We start from the raw sequence: 19,609 nt of genomic DNA on the forward strand, positions 1-19,609 counted from the left end.
CGGGGCGGGACGGGGCATGGCATGGCATGGCATGGCATGCATGAGCAGATACGGGGGAAAGCTGTACATGTGCTGAGTCACCCCAGTGGAGATGCTGAGAAGATGGCTTTACGGAAAGTCAGGTGTTCCGAAGGGTGGTCCAGACAGGAGGCGTGGAAACAGAAACCTGTGGCATGTTCCCTGGGGGAGAGTGGCCACAGGAGGAAGAGAGTTCTGGGGCACTCCTACTCTCACCGGCCAAGCAGGGGGGGAGGGGGCAAAGGTGGCCAGAAGAAGAGAAGAACGTCAGCTGAGGGTGGTGCCTCTGAGCCCAAGGGAAGAAAAGGGGATCTAGAGTTTTAATTAAACTTAATAAAATGCTGCTCAAGAAAAAAGCAGGGAATGACGTCATCGATGACAGATATGCAGGTCACAGGGGTTCTCACTAGGAGCAGGTGCAGTTGGGGACCAGTATACGAGGCCTGGAGAGTGAGCAGGAGGCAAGACGCCCTTAGAGCCCACCGGCTGTCCCCAAGCCCGTCCTTTGTCCTGTCACCTAGGGTATCTCCTGCACAGCCTGCAGCTCAAGTAGGATCACCCTGCTTATTCCTTTGTTTACTCATTTCCTGTCTTCTTCCCTCCCTGGAAAGGTAAGGTCTGTCAGAGCTGGCGCACCGTACAGCCCATACTTAGCAGAATGCTTGGCACAGAGTAGGGATTCAAGAAATATCTGTTGGATATTGAACAGATGAAACAGAATCAGAGCGTAGATATGAGTTTGGTTAATAAGCAGGGGGAGAGGGGGCCGGAAAGTGGGTGGGCAGCCAGCAGAAGCCATTGATGGGGATGTCACAGTGGTGAGAGGAACAGAGGTGCGTGGGGCCCCAGGAAGGTGGAGAGTAGGGCCGGTGTGGGACACTGACATGAAAGCTTAAGAGAGACTGAGGGATATTTTCTGGTTTCAATAACATCCAACCCATCCAGGACTTAGGGCATGAGCCCCCAAAGCAAGGCCTGAGGTAAGGTTCCCTTGTCTCCCTTCATCGAAGAAATGTCCCCAGGAAGTGGGTAAGGGAGCGGGGAGAGCCCCCAAAGAGGGGAGGAGCCAGGCTGAGGTCTGACCTCAGGGGCCATGCCAGGCTCAGCCTGACCCTAGGAGACATCTGGAGTCTCAGCTGTAACCCCTTTCCCCCCACGGAGTTTGGCATCTCCCCACCCCCACGGCAAACCAGCCGAGCTTTCGTCTTCCCGCACCAGTTCGTGAATAGTGGACACCGATACTCTGGCTCGCTTGGCAAGAGGACAATACTCTGAAGCAGGGGACAGGGGCAAAAGCCACAGAAGCCACAGGGGATGGCAAGATGTGCAGAAGCTGTCAAAGCCAGCCAAGGGCGTCTGGGCAGAGCGCCGACACTGTGTGCCACTCAGTCGGGACAGTTTTGTGTGGATTACCCTGGAGGAACAGCTCCATTCCCAGGCCGGGATGGTACAGGGATGGTCACCATTTAGAATCATTTTGGTTCCAGAAAAGAATCCTTCAAAGGCAGATCGGCTGTGAAGTACCGAGAAGAAGTGCTCCTCTTGGAAACTCTGAGGGCGGGAATTTCGTGCAGCTGCCAATGCCGAGTGTGACGTGCAGCTCTGGGAAAGGGCTTTGAACATTCAGAAATACTTCGAAGTCAAGAAGTAGAAAATGGAGTAACCTGTAAGAGCTTACAGTTTTGATACATGAGGACTCATGCAAAGCAGGGTAGGAGGGTCTCAGAGTGTGGGAGGAGCCTTTCCAATTTACGGGAACAGTCATGTTCCTGGAACACACTTACGATGATCACAGCCTTGTGATACGGCAGACTCCTCAGAAATAAAATCAATGGAAATAAAATAGAATCCATCAACATGTTCATATTTCCTGAAGACCTGCTACGGATCCAGCTCAGGGCCAAGAAATGGTGAGATGGAGAGATGCCCGCGTGCTTGAAGTGAATCTATCACCAGACGACGGTCCTTAAATAATTAAAACCCAAGGCCAAACAGGGTCCCTGGGAGGCAGTTTGGTTTGATGGGTGAGGAGTGAGCCCCAGGCTCCAACCACCTGGGACAGCGCCCATTTCTAGCCAGTGAACTCTCTGGGCTTCACTTTCCCTGTCTGGAAAATGGAGTAATCGTAGCACGTACTGCCCAGGAGGCCTGTGAGGATAAAAGAAGATCACTTGTGTCAGGCCCTTAGAGCGGGGCCTTGTACATGAAGCGCTCAGTTCCTGGGAAGCCCATTGACACAGTTATTATTGGAAGCAAAGGATGAGAAAGATCACTGCTTACTTGACTTGTCTCCCATCCTGCTCTGCTCAGGAAAGACCAAGACCCCATGCCTGGCTACGGGGTCACACTAGAAAAGAAAATCAAGAAAATCCACCCTTGTTTTCTTGGACCCAGATGTGACCAATCTAGGCATGGACCAAGAGTTGCAGGTGGATGGCGTACTCCCCTTCTGAGTGGGCCAGGAGCCAGGGCCAGCGACTTTCTGTCCTGGAAGCCTTTCAGCCTCAGAGCACACATGTGCTGAGTCCCTAAAGAGTGTTGGGTCAGCCTGGAAACACTAAGAAAGCCATCAGCCTCTCTGTGTCCCTACTGACTATTTCCTGCCCAGCACCAGGAGCCGGTGCTGACACCTTTCTGATCAACACACAGAATGGGGCGGCGGGTCCCAAGCAATGCAGTCACACGGGCCCGCGCTCCTATCCTGCACCTCCCCTCACAGTGACTGAGCCAGTGACTTTGACCTCCGAAGGCTCAATGCCCTTATCTCTAAAACGATTCCTAGCCTTGGCTATCCATTAAAACCCCTGGGGGAGTGTTCAAAAGTCCAGGACTCACCCCAGACCAATAAAATCAGAACACCCCAAGATGGGAATCACTGCTCTAAGGGTAGATGGCCATCATCTTCCAACTCAACAGCGCTGACCTCGAGCACCCCGTAAAAGGTGCTTACCACGATGCATTGCTCAGAGCTCCCAGACTCCAGACACACTCCCCACAGACCCACAGAAGACTGTGCTTTGGAAGCATTATTCTCACCTTGGCAAATATCAAAAATCAATCCCATATTCTGATTTCTCTAGTTCTTCTGATCACCCTGGCCCATACTCATCTTATTCTTGGAGAGAAAAAGGACAGACCTATAAAGTATTTCCTGGAAAGCAGGGCTATTAGGCTGAGTCCTCATTTCCAACCATGTACTCAGTGGGCCTCATAGCCTTCACCACAATGAGAGAGTCACCACTCAAAGACAGGTTCAGTTCCTGGCTTGTAGAGGTGACAGGGTCAAGGAGGGGCACCTACAACCCGGGCTATTATCGAGGTCCTAACAGTTGCATCCTTGATAGAACTGTAGGAAAATACATCTGGGCCTGTTCCCGCCTTGCCGTATCTCTAATCAATATAAAGCCTTCAAGCCTTTGATACATGAGGATTCACGCAAAGCAGGGTATGAGGTTCTCAGAGTGTGGGAGGGGCCTTTCCAGGCCTTGCTTCCCAAGTGGTTGACGGGCACAGACCCAGAACTGGGGGCAGTAACGGGGACAAAGCAAACAAGTGGGATTTCCTTGCAACTTGTAGTTATGATTCTCAAAGCATAATAAACACTCAAGAGAACCAAAACAGAACTTTAATTCAAGAATTGAAAGGAAGCAGCTAGAGCCCCAGCTAGAAGAAGAGCTGATAGATAACAAGGGGGAAAAGAGTGCTGTCCACCCAGTATGAAGGCAGTGCTTGTCACCCAGTGGGAGCTCAGATGCTGGGATGCCAGGCAACAGAGTGGCTGATGGAACTGCTCGGTCCTATCATCAGCTGCTAAGACGAGATCCCACCATGTGTGTTCCAGACCCTGATATTCCTATTTGTCAAGTTATTCAACAGTATAGTATTTATTATGGCTCAAGTGTGTATCTCAATATCTATCTATATTTCAAAATGCCATTCAGGAGGTATTCTTTTTTTTTTTTTTTTTGACAGAGAGAGAGAGATCACAAGTAGGCAGAGAGGAAGGCAGAGAGAGGGGGAAGCAGGCTCCCTGCTGAGCAGAGAGCCTGATGCGGGGCTCAATCCCAGAACCCTGAGATCATGACCTGAGTTGAAGGCAGAGGCTTAACCCACTGAGAGACCCAGGCGGCCCAGGAGGTATTCTTAATATACCCATCTTGCAGATAAAAAAATGAGTTAAGGAGCTTGTCCATAGTCCCACAGTTAGAATGTGATGGAGTTAGAATGTGAACTCTGGCAGTCTGGCTCCAAGGCTTGCGCCCTCCATCCTGTGCCATATTGTTTCTAATCTAGTAAGGATATCAAATAGGTAGACAATCAGAACACGATGTTTGAGGGATACATGAGGGGCTAGCACAGGGGGAGGTGTCCACATCTCTATTATTTCTAGCTCGTTCATAAAGAGGGAAATAGAAGTGGCCACCTGGCGACAGGCTGAGAGGCCCACGGATGGATAGAACGGGCATTCCAATTGCTGGAGAGGCAAGTAAGAAACTTGACTAAGTATTTACCCAAGAGAAATGAAAAGGTATGTACACACAGAAGCCTGTCTGTGAATGTTACGGAATTTTATTTACAGTCGCCTCAAAGCAGAAAACAGCCCAAATGTCCATCAGCGGGCGAGTGAGTGGAGAAATGGTGGCCTCCCCATGGGGGAGCATTGCAGGGCCGTGCGAGAACGAGCTGATGGTGCATACGACAGGCACGAGTCTCAGAAGCATTGTCCCGAGTGAAAGAAGTCAGGAGCCATAACAGCACCTGCTGTGAAATTCCATCTGTACGGAGTTCTAGAAAAGGCAGAACTCTAGTTTCAGAACCCCAAGTGGTGGTTGCAAAGGGAAGAGGGTGGGAAGAAAGAACGGACAGGAAATAGGCACCAGGGAACTTGTAGGGGATGACGGAGATCGTCGTCTGTGGTGTGGCTGCGTGGCTGGAGATGTTTGTCCAAACTCTTTGAATGGTATACGCAAAAGGGTGGCTTTTGTTATATGTATATTACGCTCAATTTCAAAAAGAGACTTGACGTCATCCAGTCCCCCCTGAGATGTTGTGGGTTCCAGAACGAGAGTTATGTATGTTCTGCTTCTTTTGCTTATTTCTTTTTTTTCTTTTCTTTCTCTCTCTCTTTCCTCCCTTTCTTCTTTCCTCCCCTCCTTCCCTCCTTGTTTGCTTGTCTTTTCCCTTCCTTCCTCCCTCCCCTCTTCCCTTCCTCCTATTTTCCTTTCTCCCTCCCTCCTTTCCTCTCTCTCTCCTGAAAGCCTACTCTCTCTCTGTCCATGCCAAGCTAGTGGCAGGCCCCTGAGCCCCAAGCATTTCCAGCACTGCCATTACAAATTAGTGGAAATGATCAGACATCCAGGGAGACTGATTCTCAGCCTACTTCAGAGGGGCAGCTGTTCAGCAAAACTGGCCAGTGACCCACAGAGAAGGCTGGCAAGCCCACTGCGCTCTCTCATTGGGCTCCTCTGTGGCTTCTGCCTCCCAGATAGAAAGTATGCATATATTAGATGAAAAAGAGGAAACACCTTTCCAAGAATTACTTGGCCTTGGGAGGAAGGGCGGTCAAGTGCCTCTGTCCAAGAAAAATATCATTCATCCTTGAATTGTTCTCTCCAAAACCTTTGGCAATGGGATTGGGGTGAGGGGCTACAGCAGGGGAGAAAAGGAGGTAGAGAGAACAGGGAAAGCAAATGCGACACTGCTCTGGGGTAGCTACCATCTTAAACCCTGGAAAGGATGGAGGGAGAGAAGAAAGCCTTCACCCAGCCAGTTTCTGCTGGGTTCCCTAATGCCAGGGCCAGCCTGGCCTCAGCCGGATGGGAGGTGAACACAGAAGTTAACAGGGTAAGGCAGGCAGCAGGAATGGGGACAGAAGAAGAGACTGGCATGGTTCCCTCCGGTGGGCCTGCAGGGGGCCCGTGGCAGCCGGAATGTCCATCTGCTATGCCCCACTATTAGTAGGCTCGCAGGAAGGGAAGGGGACAATGACAATCCAACAGCCCCTCACACAGAAATACACCAGGAAGTAAGCAGCTGGGCCCACCTGCCCAGGAGTAAACCACATGGGAGTAACCAGTGAGGGCTCTCTTGGACAAACTCCTCCTAGCAACAGAGAGTTATAAAGTCCCTCAGCCAAAAAGAATGCAAGTTCAGTTCAGCCAAGCGCAACCCAGCCACATGGGCGGTGGGAGGGTCTGGGGATGCCAGCTGTCTCCAAGTCCTGCTTGCTGGAAGTTGAGAAAACCACTCTTAGAGAACTGGATGCTTGCACTATTTTTCTCCCCCCAAAAAAGAGTTGGTCCCGAGGTGGGAAGACCTATCATTCAATAAGAACCTAAGAATGAGGAGGTAAGGGTAGCATGAAGGTAGGACTCTGGCTCAACATGGGGAAAAATCAACAACAACATCAACAACGAATCTCCAGCGATCCAGAAGAGAAAAGGTAGCAGTTCTGAGCATTTAGCCCTTGGAAAGCAAGGAGACCCTCTCTAAGCCTAATTAACTTATTCCAGGCTTGGAAAAGAAGCTGCACCCAGAAGAAATGCCCTGTGAAAACAGGACAGTTCATGTGTGAAACTGAAAATCAGCTAAAAATCCATCAGTTCTCCCAAGTTACCAAGAAAGAAGAACTAATCCCCTAGCTGTGGATGAACGCCTCCATTTAAAGGCTAAACTGTTAACTATTCAGTGTCACTCATTTCCATTCCAGTAAGACTCTTCTTGACACGTTTAAAACATCCATACTCCATCCATTAGCACCAGTAAGTTGTCTGTCTTAGCCTGGAAGGAACCTGTGCAAGGTACGTTACAAGAACAAACCAGCATGTCTAATGAATGAATCATAGAATAGACTAACCATTGAAATAAATGTATATAAATACATACATCCTGTTAATAGACTCAGCATGGTCTTTCATGTTTAGCAAGTGTTAAGGTTTATTATGGTGTTAAAGAAAACTGTACACTTTGACTTATAAACCCTGTGGACCAGATATGTACACAACTCTACTGAAAACAACAAAGAAAACTGGAGAGTATAGAGAAATACCTTTTTGAATGACTAATGAGCTACAAAGTTTTTAAGATGTATTCAACAAATGAAGAGTAAGTAAAATCCGAAACCCAGAACAGAAGCCAAGCCCTGAAACCAGTTTGAGGATCTCTGCCAAACAAGGTGACCTTGACGTTCATCCTCTGTGGCCTGAGGAGATAGGCTGAGAATTTCCCATAACTGATAAATGATTCTCTCCCATGGATCATGGAAGTCTAATGAGTACCAGGTTTAAGAAAGTAAAAGAAATATGCACTCAGGTACATCTTTGAGAAGATGTAGAACACCAAAGACAAAAAAACAAACATTCAAAGGTAGTCAGAGAAAAAAAGAAAGATTATTCTCAAAGGAAACATAAGACTGACAGTAGATTTCGAAGATTTTGGCGGAAAACAGAAGATGTTTGAGTAATAATTTCATCGTATTGGAGATTTCATCGTATCGTAACTGTCAACCTAGAATTCTACCCCGAGAAGCTAGCTCTCAAAAACAAGGGTAAAGTTACTGTATTTTTAAGTGAAGAAAAACAGAGAACTTGTCACCAGCAGACACTGAAATAAAATTCTAAAAAATGTACTTCAGACTTCCTCAGATAATAGTAAACAAAGCAAAATTAATAGCACTTTATTAATATCAGTTAGAATAGACTTTAAAGTCTTAAGGAATCACTAGAGAAACAGACACTACTCCATTATTAAAGATCCAATTCACCAGAAAGATAAAACAATTCTAAATATGTAGGTACATATTAACAAAGGCATAAAATATATAAAACAAAAAACTGGCAGAACCATAAGGAGAAAGAAAAATCCACAATCATAGTGGGAGATTGTAATGCACTTCTCTCAGTGACTAATTGATCAGGCAGAAGAAAACCAGATATTGACAGAAAAGATTTGAACAACATAGTTAAGATGTTTTATCCAATAGAGTTATACAGAACACTATATCAAACAACGACAGAATCTATGCAACATTATGAAAACTGACCACGTACTAAGTCTCACACAATAAGATTCAACAAATGTAAATACAAAAGGAAGAATAAAATTTACAAATAACATTTACCATCCATGAAATAATTAAGTTAGAAATCAGTATCAAAACGGTAAAAGCAGGGCACCTGGGTGGCTCAGTCAGTTAGGCATCTGCCTTCAGCTCGGGTCATGATCCCAGGGTCCCAGGATGAAGGCTCATATCGGGCTCCCTGTTTAGCAGGAAGTCTGCTTCTCCCTCTGACCCTCACCCTATTCTCATGCTATCTCTCTCTCTCTCTCTCTCAAATAAATAAATGGAAATACATAAACTATAATGTTCATAACAGGAAAAATGTCAAACATTCAACTTAAGAAGTTCAGAAAGAACAACAGATCCAACCTAAAGAAGTTAGAATGGAGAAATTAATAAAACTCAGTGTAGAAATTAATGAACTAGAAAACAAATGATAGAAAGGATCACAAAGTCAACAACGGATTATTTAAAAGATTAATAAGATAGACAAAATTCTGCAAAAGGTATTCAACCAAAAAATACAGATGGCCCAACAGTAATATAAATGAAAAGGGGATATATCACCATTGACGCTACAGAGCTTAAAAGGATAAAAAGCATATTATAAATAACTTTACGGTAAAAATTTTGAAAACTCAGACAAATGGATAAATTCCTTAAAAATAAATAAATAAATAAATAAATAAATTCCAGGGAAAAAAATTAAAACCTGAAAATAAATCAATAACTATTGAAGAAACCGAATCAAAGATTATAAATCTCCAAGGAAGAAAGCATCCCAGCCCTACATAACTCTTTTAGGGAAGAGATAAAGAGAAAACATTCTACAGCTCACTTCACAAGTCTAGCAGAACTGGATACAAAAAGCCTGACAAGGATAATACGAGAAATGAAAATCACAGTTTAACACACTCATGAATGAACACAGATATACAGCTTCTCAACAAAATAATAGCAAAACAAATCTAGCAACATATAACAAAATGAATCCACCATGACCAAGTCAGGTTTATTCTAGGAAAACAAGATTAATTTTACACTGAAAAATAGTTGACCAGATATTAACAAATTAAAGGAAGAAAAAATTAGATAAATTCTCCCCAAACATATAGGGAAAATATTTTATAAAGATCTATTTATGATTTAAAAAAAAAAAACTTTGTAAACTACTGAAGAATGGTAGTTCCTTATCCTGATAAAGAGCATCAAATCCAAAAAAAAAAAAAAAAAGTATCAAATCCATAGAGAACATCATTCTCAAGGGAAAATAGTAACCATGAGAGCCAAAAAGAAAAGTTTTAAAAGACAATACAAGAGGGGTGTCTGGGTGGCTCAGTGGGTTGGGCTGCTGCCTTCGGCTCAGGTCATGATCTCAGGGTCCTGGGATCGAGCCCCGCATCGGGCTCTCTGCTCAGCAGGGAGCCTGCTTCCTCCTCTCTCTGCCTACCTCGCTGCCTGCGTGTGATCTCTGTCAAATAAATAAATGGAATCTTAAAAAAAAAAAAAAGAAGACAATACAAGAGACTATTTTGTGACTTTGCCATTGGGAAAGATGTCATTAAAGACTCAAAAAGTTCAGTGATAAAAGAAAGATAAAATTTTATTACATTAAAAATCAGAATTTCTGCCACTCTAAAAATACTAAAATAGTAAATACTAAAAATATAAATACTAAAAATAAAAATATTTTAAAATACTAAAAAAAAAAAATCCAGAAACAGCCCACAAATGAGGAGATGGTATTTCCAACACTAATAATTTCTAACATACATAAATAACTTCCACAAATAAATGAGAAAAAGATGAACTACCGAATTTTTAAATAAATGGACAAGAGACACTTCACACACACACACACACGCACAACCAAAAAGGTCAACAAGCATATGAAGAAATGCTGAAATCCTTGTATAATCAAATATATATATATATAATCAAATGTATACAATTAAAAGCAGATATGATACTATTATACACACACAAGACTGGCAAAAATTTCTGACAGGCGCCTGGGTGGCCCAGTGGGTTAAAGCCTCTGCCTTTGGCTCAGGTCATGATATTCAGGTCCTGGGATCGAGCCCCGCATCAGGCTCTCTGCTCTGTGGGGACCCTGCTTCCTCCTCTCTCTCTCTGCCAGCCTCTCTGCCTAATTGTGATCTCTGTCAAATAAATAAAAAATAATAATAATAATTTTAAAAAATTTTTAAAAATTTCTGACAATGTCCAACAAAACATAAAGTGCTAGCAAGAATACACAGCAAAAGCAACAATTATAGGGCGCCTGGGTGGCTCAGTGGGTTAAGCCGCTGCCTTCAGCTCAGGTCATGATCTCAGGGTCCTGGGATCGAGTCCCGCATCGGGCTCTCTGCTCAGCAGGGAGCCTGCTTCCTCCACTCTCTCTCTCTGCCTTCTTCTCTGCCTACTTGTAATCTCTCTCTGTCAAATAAATAAATAAAATCTTTAAAAAAAAAAAAAGGCGACAATTATATACTGCAGCTGGGTATAGAAACTGGTCTACCACAACAGAAATTAGTTTTTTTACTGAGGTGAAATTCACATAACATAATGGAAATTAATTTTGAACTAGTCTAGTAGCATGGAAGAGGCCCACAGTCTATGACCAGTAATTGTACTCCTCTGTATCTTCCCCAAGTAAACTCATATACATGTTCTCCTGCTGGGGGGGTGGGGGTAGGGCTTGAACAAGAATATTCACAACAGCTTTATTTAAAATAGAAAAAAAAAAAGTGGCGGTAACTTCAGCGTTTATTCCTAATAGGATATGTGAGCCACAATATATTCATTCAGTAGACTATTACAGTTCAGCAAAGCGAAAAAAAATCCTGCTACATTCAAAAACATGAGCAAATCCAGGAATGATACTTTTAGCCATTGGTCACCAGTCAGTCAGAGGGGATCCCAGAAGCAGTGTGGGAGCTGGGGTCCCAAGACCCCCTGCTGGGCCAGGTGTGATTTCCTTCAGGAAGGGGAAGGGACTTGAAGAGGTCTCATGATGGCACCCACTTAGGGTGGGGGGCAGGTTGCAAACAGGTAGTCAGGTAATCAGCAATTTACCACCAAAAGATACAGGAATATTTCACTTGTGTCCCAACCAGTGCAGCAGAAGTGGTCTGTACAGGCTGTGAACATAAGAACACAGGGATACGAACAGCACAATTCCATTTATATAAAATTCAGACATAAACAACTGGAGATTCTGTTTAGAGACACAAAACAGAAGAGGGTAAGACAATAAAGAAAGAGCATAGGGAAAAGAAACAGAAATTTCCAGAAAATGGTTATCCCAAAAGGAAAGAGATGGGACAGGATGGATGGGAGTACCACTCTTCGAGGAGTGGTACAAGAGTAACATTTCTTGTAAGTTGACTGGTAAGTCCCTTTCCACCTTTATATAGTTCATAAGTGTTCTTTTGAATCTAGTAGCTATTTTATCATCGCTTTTTAAAAAGAAGTTCATAGAGAAAAACTGAGTAAGACACTCCTGTAACAAATGGCTGTGGTTCCCGCCCCATCTTTCCTAGTTGCTTGGCAAAGATGTTCTCCTCAGTGATAACTCATGGAGCTCTTAAACTCACTTCAAATTCTAAGAGCTTCCACCCAAATCACTCCAGAAAGATCCTTGCAGGAACTCTCCAGTAAGGTGCAGCGAGGCCCAGCCTCCAGAGAACATTCGCTCTGACTCTTCTATTTAATGTAATCATAATCACAATGCTGGCTTTTTGGTTTTGTTTTCAATCTCCTGGAATCTTCCCAAATTCTAAAATCTTCCAAATGAGGACATGGAGCAAAGGGCTCCGTCCTGTCTCTCTTGCCTAGATTTCAGGGGTGATGCTCTCATTTTAAGTCCTTTATCACATGCCTCAACTGTGTGGTGCCCCAATTCTTTGCTTCAAGATTTGCTGACAGTCAGGGGAAGTCGCTAAGAGTGTATTAAGTACACCTTGAGGGCCAATGAACGCAAGGAGTTTGGGAGGTCGCCTATGTGGGTTTTTTTTTTTTGGTTTTTTTTTTTAGCAACTTCCGCCATGGCTGGAGTTTGTAGCTTCAACGTCCAATTTTTCAGCGACTTGTGAACAACCCCTCAGAGCAATTATCCTTCTCCTGAAGCCAAGTGTTAAGGCTGCTTTGCAAAGCTACAGGGCGAGAGCATTCCTCTCTCAGTTAGAGAGGGAGCCCTGTGAAAGCTCCCCGCCAGGAAAACAGAAACTCTCTGAAAGTGAGAGAAACTTTATTTCTTTGAGTACCTGTTGAAAAGGCAAGGAAGGGACACCCGGGTGGCTCAGTCGGTTAAGCATCTGCCTTCAGCTCAGGTCATGATCCCAGGGTCCTGGGATCGAGTCCCACATCAGCTCCTTGCATGGTGGGGAGCCTGCTTCTCCCTCTGCCTGACACTCCCCCTGCTTGTTCTCTCTCTCTCTGACAAATAAATAAATAAAATCTTAAAAAAAAAAAAAAGAAAAGAAAGAAAAAAAGAAAAGAAAAGGCAAGGAATCCGGTGGCCTAGGAAGAATCCTGGGACTATCTCCTCTCTGGCCAGAAATGTGATTCAGACGGAAGCTGAGGGCCTATGCAAATATTCTGCTGTTTGCAAACTTGGGGATCTGCCGAAGGGTTGAGATGGAGCCATCGAAAATATCAAGGGTCTGCTGTATTGACTCTTGATTGAGAAGGTTTTCAGAATTCTTCTCCTTTCAAAATTCAATCAGTGCCTTTTTATCAGGGCTCCTCCGATCTTTAAGATAGCTTCAGCCTCTCACTGCCAAGCCTGGGAGTCCCATGAATGGCTGAACGGACTCACCTTGATGACAGGGGGTCAGCAGAGCATGTTCTGTACTTATAACACTACTTTTATTTTTCTTCATCGCTATTATTTGCTTATTGGCCATGCACGCGTTACTCGTTTTTTTCAAAAAGTTGGCCCTGAGCCCCAATTCGAGGACCCATGTGTGTTCGGAGAGTTTCCAAGATTCCTGAGACTAACTTCCCTGTGCTTCTGCCTGGCATCATTGTCCTAATCTAAGGGGCGTTCTCAGCTCATCTCCACTGCACATCTTTGTAGATGGAAAACCCCATTCTTGGGCGCCTGGGTGGCTCAGTGGGTTAAGCCGCTGCCTTCGGCTCAGGTCATGATCTCAGGGTCCTGGGATCGAGTCCCGCGTCGGGCTCTCTGCTCAACAGAGAGCCTGTTTCCTCCTCTCTCTCTCTCTCTCTCTGCCTGCCTCTCTGCCTACTTGTCATCTCTCTCTGTCAAATAAATAAATAAAATCTTAAAAAAAAAAAAAAAAAAGAAAACCCCATTCTTGTCCTTGTTCTTGCAAGAATACCCCCCATGCCTGGTACTTTGTAACACTTGGTAATGAGCGTAAGAATCACTATGCACATGTGTATGACTTTCATCAACAAGCTGGATCCATGGCCCAGGCACATATTCCCAAGTGGGAGCTCCCAAATGGGCAGCCCTCTGGGGAATGGGGTTCAGTCACCTCCTACCATGACCTCCTCTGTCTTCCAAGCCCCCGATTTTGGAGAAGACCCTTTTTTCTACCTTAGTACATCAGTAACCCTTTGCTTATGTAGATGGCACTTCTGGATAGTTTTGAGCATTTCTGATCATATTCAATGGCCTGTCGTCAACAGATTTGTGGGTTTTTTGCTTGTTTGTTTGTTTGGGGGGTGTGGTTTTGGGCAAGTTCAAAATGCCTACAGATGATTTCCCAAAATGATGAATTTATGTGCATCTAGAAACTGAACCACTACTCTTCTGCTACTTTAAGCTAGAGTCTTCACATTTTTGACATATACATCAGATTCAGAAATACTCTTTAAAAAGTGTCAGCCTTCAATTCACTGTCCTCTGCCTTTGTTTTTCCTCCTGAATTTGTTTTTGGAGAAAACTGTTAACTCGGGAAATGGGCATTGGGTTAGGCAAAGCTTAGCCCTGCTGGTGTGACTCAGATATCCTTCCAGTTTTGAGCACGGTGTCTGAACGGCATATTAACACCACAGTGTAGAATGAGAAAGTTGCTGTGACATCCTGAACTCACTTTTCTGTCTAGTTTTTCAACAGCACATTGGTCGTGGGGAGTGCACAGTGCCTATCCTGACATAAGAGACACATGCCACTAGGGGTGACCTCTCCTGCTCCGTCTTCTCTATCATCGGGTCTCTTCCAATCAATTCCAGCACTAAAGTCCCCAAGTGGGAAGACTCTAAGTGTGTGTCTCCAGTCACAAGAAGGCCTGTTGGGCCTCCCGTGTTTCCCTCTCAGTATTTTCTGTAGATCAAATGTTACAACGTAAGCGCTGCTAATACCAGCATAATAGTTCCCTGCTAAATTTCACCAAAAGGTCATAAAGTTCTCAATTAATTTCAACAGGAGTGACGCATAGTTATAATTTTGATCAGAAAGCCCGTGGCTATCCAGAAACCTCAAGGGTTTTATTATCCTTCATAAATGCATTTTTCCTTTAAGCATTATTGGGGAAAAAAAAAGCATTTGGGGTATACTATAAAATCTCATGCCTCCTTAAATTGGACACACATTCACACTGTTCTTGACACCTAAAGGTCATGATGAGCATCAGTTACTGGGCTACAACTCAGAGTTTGGAAGACCTATTAAAATACATAAAATTTCACTGTATTGTTTACATTAAATACTTAGATTAGATAGCCCTACATTTCTATGCTTTTAATTCCTGTGCCTTTTAAATTTTATTTCCTTTTTTTAATTTTTTCTGTTTTTTACATCACTAGTACTTCTTACTGGCATTTATCCAAAAGAACACTAACAACGCGTGTACCATACTGTGTCAATATCTTCCAATTTGTTAGGGGTACTTGGCAAATTAAAACCAAGCCCCTCAGAACTTTATACAAACGAAGACTCCAGAAAGAAAGTATGAAACGACCTGCAGTGGTCAAAATCTATGAACTGTAGCTCATGGACCTTATGACATCTCTCTTGGTTTACCCCTGGGAACCCAACTGGGTAAGTGAAATTGTATAAATGTGAATTTCAGATTGCTGCAGTATTATCCTGACCCTGGCTAGCCTCAGACCACATGTTACTTCTTAACCCACTGCATTTTCTGCTCAAGATACTTCAGTGGGCTTGGTAAGGCTATGATGAGGATACCCACGTGACAGATGGAACACAGTAACATGCAGCCGAGCCTGACCATAAACACCAGCCCTCCCAGTTCATGAAACCAGTGTTCCCTGCCCCACCTTTTCTGGGCTTCTGCGGATTTGCAAACATGGTCCGATTCGCCCAGAAATGGGACAAAGGACAGCATGTCAGGACCTCCCTGGTGGACAGTACAGAGACAGAAAAGAACCAGAAAGGCACCAGGAACTCCCAGAGCAGGAAGTGGGAGACAAGTTCGAAGCTATCCAGCTGTTGCATGGCTTTCTCTAGGCTATCTCTCATCAAGCTGGGGCCTGGAATCTGCCAGGACTTCAGACTAAATGCATCTTCTTCCTCTTGCCGGAACCTCTCACACAGTCAACGTCTCAAAAGCCCACTTGGCTGGGGCCCCCAAAAGTAGCACACCCTTCTCCACTGCAAGGAGGGTGGCAGCCTCAGCAACACAATGGGCGGAGACAAGCCAAGCACAGTGCCAGCTAAACACAGCCTGATCTGCAGCCATGTGTACACATTAGTAGGTACCTCTTACAGCAGACACACGGGGGTGCTGGGGGGAAATAAACCAGGTGAACCTGAAGAGGCCAGAATTTCCCATCAAATTAACAAGTCTACCCAACAGCCCTCGGCGGAGGTGCTAAGGGGTGTGATAAAGGAGCCCCATGTGACAATCCTGTGTCTTCTGGGTGCCTTCACTAAACAGAATGGGGGAGAACAGAGAGCAAAGTGTCATACACACCTTCCCCTCCTGCCTGCAGATCTCCATATCTCGTTGGCACAGCTGTTCTATCTCCCCAAAAAACCCCGCAACATTTTAGTGCCAGAATACAAAGGGTCTCTGGCCTCTGCCAAAGTCATCACAGTTTTTAAAAGCCAAGGCCAGGGGCACCTGGGTGGCTCAGTGGGTTAAAGCCTCTGCCTTCGGCTCGGGTCATGATCCCAGGGTCCTGGGATCGAGCCCCACATCTGGCTCTCCGCTCAGCGGGGAGCCTGCTTCCTCCTCTCTCTCTCTAACTGCCTCTCTGCTTACCTGTGATCTCCGTCTTTCAAATAAATAAATGAATGAATGAATGAATGAATAGTCAAGGCCAAGGAGCTCAGCAGGCCTGGGGTTTTCTCAAGCCTCACAGGGCGGCCCAACCCCAGAGCAAAACTGAAACCCTTGCCTTCTGAGAGGCATGAAGAACAGCTGGGACCTAAAGCAAGAAACCTGGGCCAGGTGCCCTGGATTCAGGATTGTGTTCCTTCCGTGAGAAAGCTAGGGGCCTTGCAGGGGCGATTCCAACCTTCTGGGGGGGTGTGGGGTGTGACCAAAGGAAAATTCAAACAAGCAATAACTAGCTGAAGGGTTGTGGGAGGGTCTTCAGATCAATACCAACCCCAAGCCAATGCCACCCTGTCCCCAATAAACACGTGGTCTTTGCCCCTGTGTGTTTCACAGAAGTTGCTCAAATTGTTCCACCTATCCCCACATTCTCCCTGCTCCCCCCACCCCCACCGGCGTACACATGGTTACATAAAAACATCTTAAACGTGGGACCCAAATCCTTCAGTCCGGGGGAGGACCGGGAAACGATAGGGAGCTGCTCGGGCGCACGGTCTGATCATTAGTTGGGGTTACATAATCATACAGACAAGGGCTGGAGAAGGTTCCGTGGAGCTCAGTTCAGCGCACACCCCATTCTCTGCCACCACCCACACCCAGAGCCCAGAAAGCAAGCCAGTTTTAACACAACCGAAGCACACGATGTGGCTTGGGGGCTTGGGGGCTTGGGGGGCGGGGGCACCTGGCTGCTGCTGTGAAAATGCCAAGGGCTGCCAGAAACAGACCCTCCGGCCTGCAAACCACTGTCCCCAAAGTTCAAGGGAGGGCAGAGCCACAGAAGTTGTCCTGACTTGCAACGTAAACCGATGCAACCACGCTCACCGAAACCAACGCCTGGCCTCCCCCCTCCTCTACACCACTTGGGTCCCAGCCTATGCGGGTTCAGGCTGTCTGCCACGTTCAGCAGTCCCCAGGCAGCCCCTGCAATCTCAGCCGGGGCCATTCAGCACCACCCGTGTTTCTAATTTTGAAAGATGGTAAAATGTGGGGCACAGCTTGGAGAGGGGGGCACCCGCTTTGCTAGCCGTACGGCAAGAATCCCCAACAGAGCAGGAGTTTGGTTTCTGTTTGGTTTTGTTTGCAGGGGAGGCAGCTGGTGGTTCCGCTTTAGGAACATGGAGTGGCGGCGGGTGGGGGGGGCGGGGTAAGGGGATAAGGGAAAGCTCTTCCACTGCCTTGGCACCCAGCATCCCCCCCCCACCACCACGAATCTCCTTTTAGGCAGCAGAGACCCGCTTGGGTCGCCCTGCACCTTCCCAGGGCGGCAGCAGCAGGCAGCGCAGGTGCGGCGGCGGCGAGGCGATCGCCAGCCGCGGAGGCTCCGGAGCGAGCCGGTGGCCCGGGCGCGGGTGCGGGGCGGCGGCGGACGAGCGGTGAGCGCGCGGCGCGCACAGGGTTACAGCCGCGGCCGCCCGTATTGACGCGCGGGGGTCACTTGAGGCTCGCGCCGCTCCCCCGGCACCAGGCCGAGCAGCCGCTCAGCCCACCGAGGGCACCGCACGCCGCGCGGGCCGCCCACCGGCCACCTTGCCCAAGAAAGGCAACGACAAGACGGAATCGCAGCCCGCTATTCCACTTCCCCGTGGCGGCCGCAGGCAAAAGCACAATAAATAAAATCCAGCGCAAGGAATCCATCCGCCGAATAAAAATCCAGAGTCCCCTACCTTCGGCCTTGGGATGGCAAACTGGTCCTGTGTTCTCTGACCCACGGATCCAGCCCCTTCTTCATGAATTATTCCGGTCAGTCGGGATTTTGTGCATTTTTTTCATGAACACCTGTTTCAAGTGAGGGGTAAAGACCTTATTGGAAGAATTGTCCTTAAAAAATAACGCGTGCGTGCATACGTCCATCCAGGCATGCACGCGTGTTTGTATACACACATGTGCACACGGCGTGTACATGTACATTGAAGCACCAAACTAGGCAGTTGGATAATGGGAGAGTCGGCGGGTTGTGAGCATGCTCGCGCCGGGAACAGATCCACCCTCTGTTATTCCTCTGAATAAATATAAATCACGATCAGAAACCCAAACAGTAGCATCCCTCTTGAATTCCTGCTGCTGAAAAACACGGAATAAATTCAGCCCGCAGACACAGAATCTAATCAGCAGCTGTTTGCTGAATCCAGAGCCAACCCATGCCTTGCTTGTCTTTTCCACTATGAGTCCAGACCTTTTTTTTTTTTTTTTTTTGAAAGGGGTTTTAACCTTTTAAAGATACAGTACACCAATTACCACTTCTGAATAGCTCTTCCTCCAAGTACAGGCGGCTAGTCCCATGCCTACAGCCACAGGGCAGGCTTGCACAAAGTGATGATGATTTCATTTATCTGTGCCTTTTTAACAAAATACAGAGAAAGAGAGAGGGAGAAGACCAATGCAAGGTTTAAAACTAGAGACACATTTATTGCAGTGATGGGCTTCTTGGTGACTGATCAGTGTGTTATGTAAACACCATGATCCTTCACTTCTGAACACACATTGACGGGGTCAGACAATGGGGGGGACGCCTGTCACCCCTCGCAAGCCCCTAACTGCTGTCGGAGGACCAGGGAGCTTGCCAAAGAGGCTGAAGGAAGTGGGGACTTGCGAACCTCAAGAGTTGGCACAATTTTTAAAGTATAATGTAATCTAGGACCAGATCTTATTCCAAGACTTTTTTTTTCTCCAACCGGAATCTAGAATCAAAACTACTGCCCGAACCTTTAGAGCCTCTAAGATTCAGACTTAGGCCTTTCTTTGAGATTTTGTTAACAACACTTTTTTCCCCCAGGGCTAGGTTGAGCACATGAGGTAGAAACATGCAGTGGGGGAGGGGGAAGATAATCCCCAACCCCCATTTTTTTAAATTATTCATTAAGTATTTCAGCCACCCAGATGGTATTTATTCCAATTTTGTTTCGGTTTTTAAAGAGGTAGCACCAAGAAGGAACCAAAACTCCTAACCTCACTTACGTCTGAAAGGAGAGAAAATGCCCTTTATAGTTTCTTTTTTCATCCAGGAGCCCCTGAGCTCCAGAATGGCACTGGTCCCACCCAGCAGCAGCAGCAGGAGCAGCTTACCTGAAGAGCAACCCTGGTGTTCCTACAGCCATTCCCTGGGGCATGTCCCTCTAGCATGTCCCCCTAGCATCAGAGCCCATTCCTTCCCTTGGCAAACCACTAAAACCAATGTGCTGTCCCCCTCCCACCTCGTGGCAGGCACTGCCTGTGCTGAGCCCTCCCAGCCACACACACACTCCCTTCTCTCCTCTCT

General features: G+C 46.2%; 1 long non-coding RNA gene across 1 annotated transcript in view; it reads right to left on the reverse strand.

The window, feature by feature from the left end:
* LOC122899832 overlaps positions 1–18,265 on the reverse strand; it is a 97,532-nt gene extending 79,267 nt beyond the window's left edge. The window contains exon 1 of the long non-coding RNA XR_006383149.1: positions 18,018–18,265. This is a non-coding gene — a long non-coding RNA (uncharacterized LOC122899832). The remainder of the gene's footprint in view (positions 1–18,017) is intronic.
* Positions 18,266–19,609: the final 1,344 nt, after the last annotated feature.

Source organism: Neovison vison, chromosome 2 (genome assembly GCF_020171115.1).
Source record: "Neovison vison isolate M4711 chromosome 2, ASM_NN_V1, whole genome shotgun sequence".
NCBI classification, from domain to species: Eukaryota; Metazoa; Chordata; class Mammalia; order Carnivora; family Mustelidae; genus Neogale; species Neogale vison.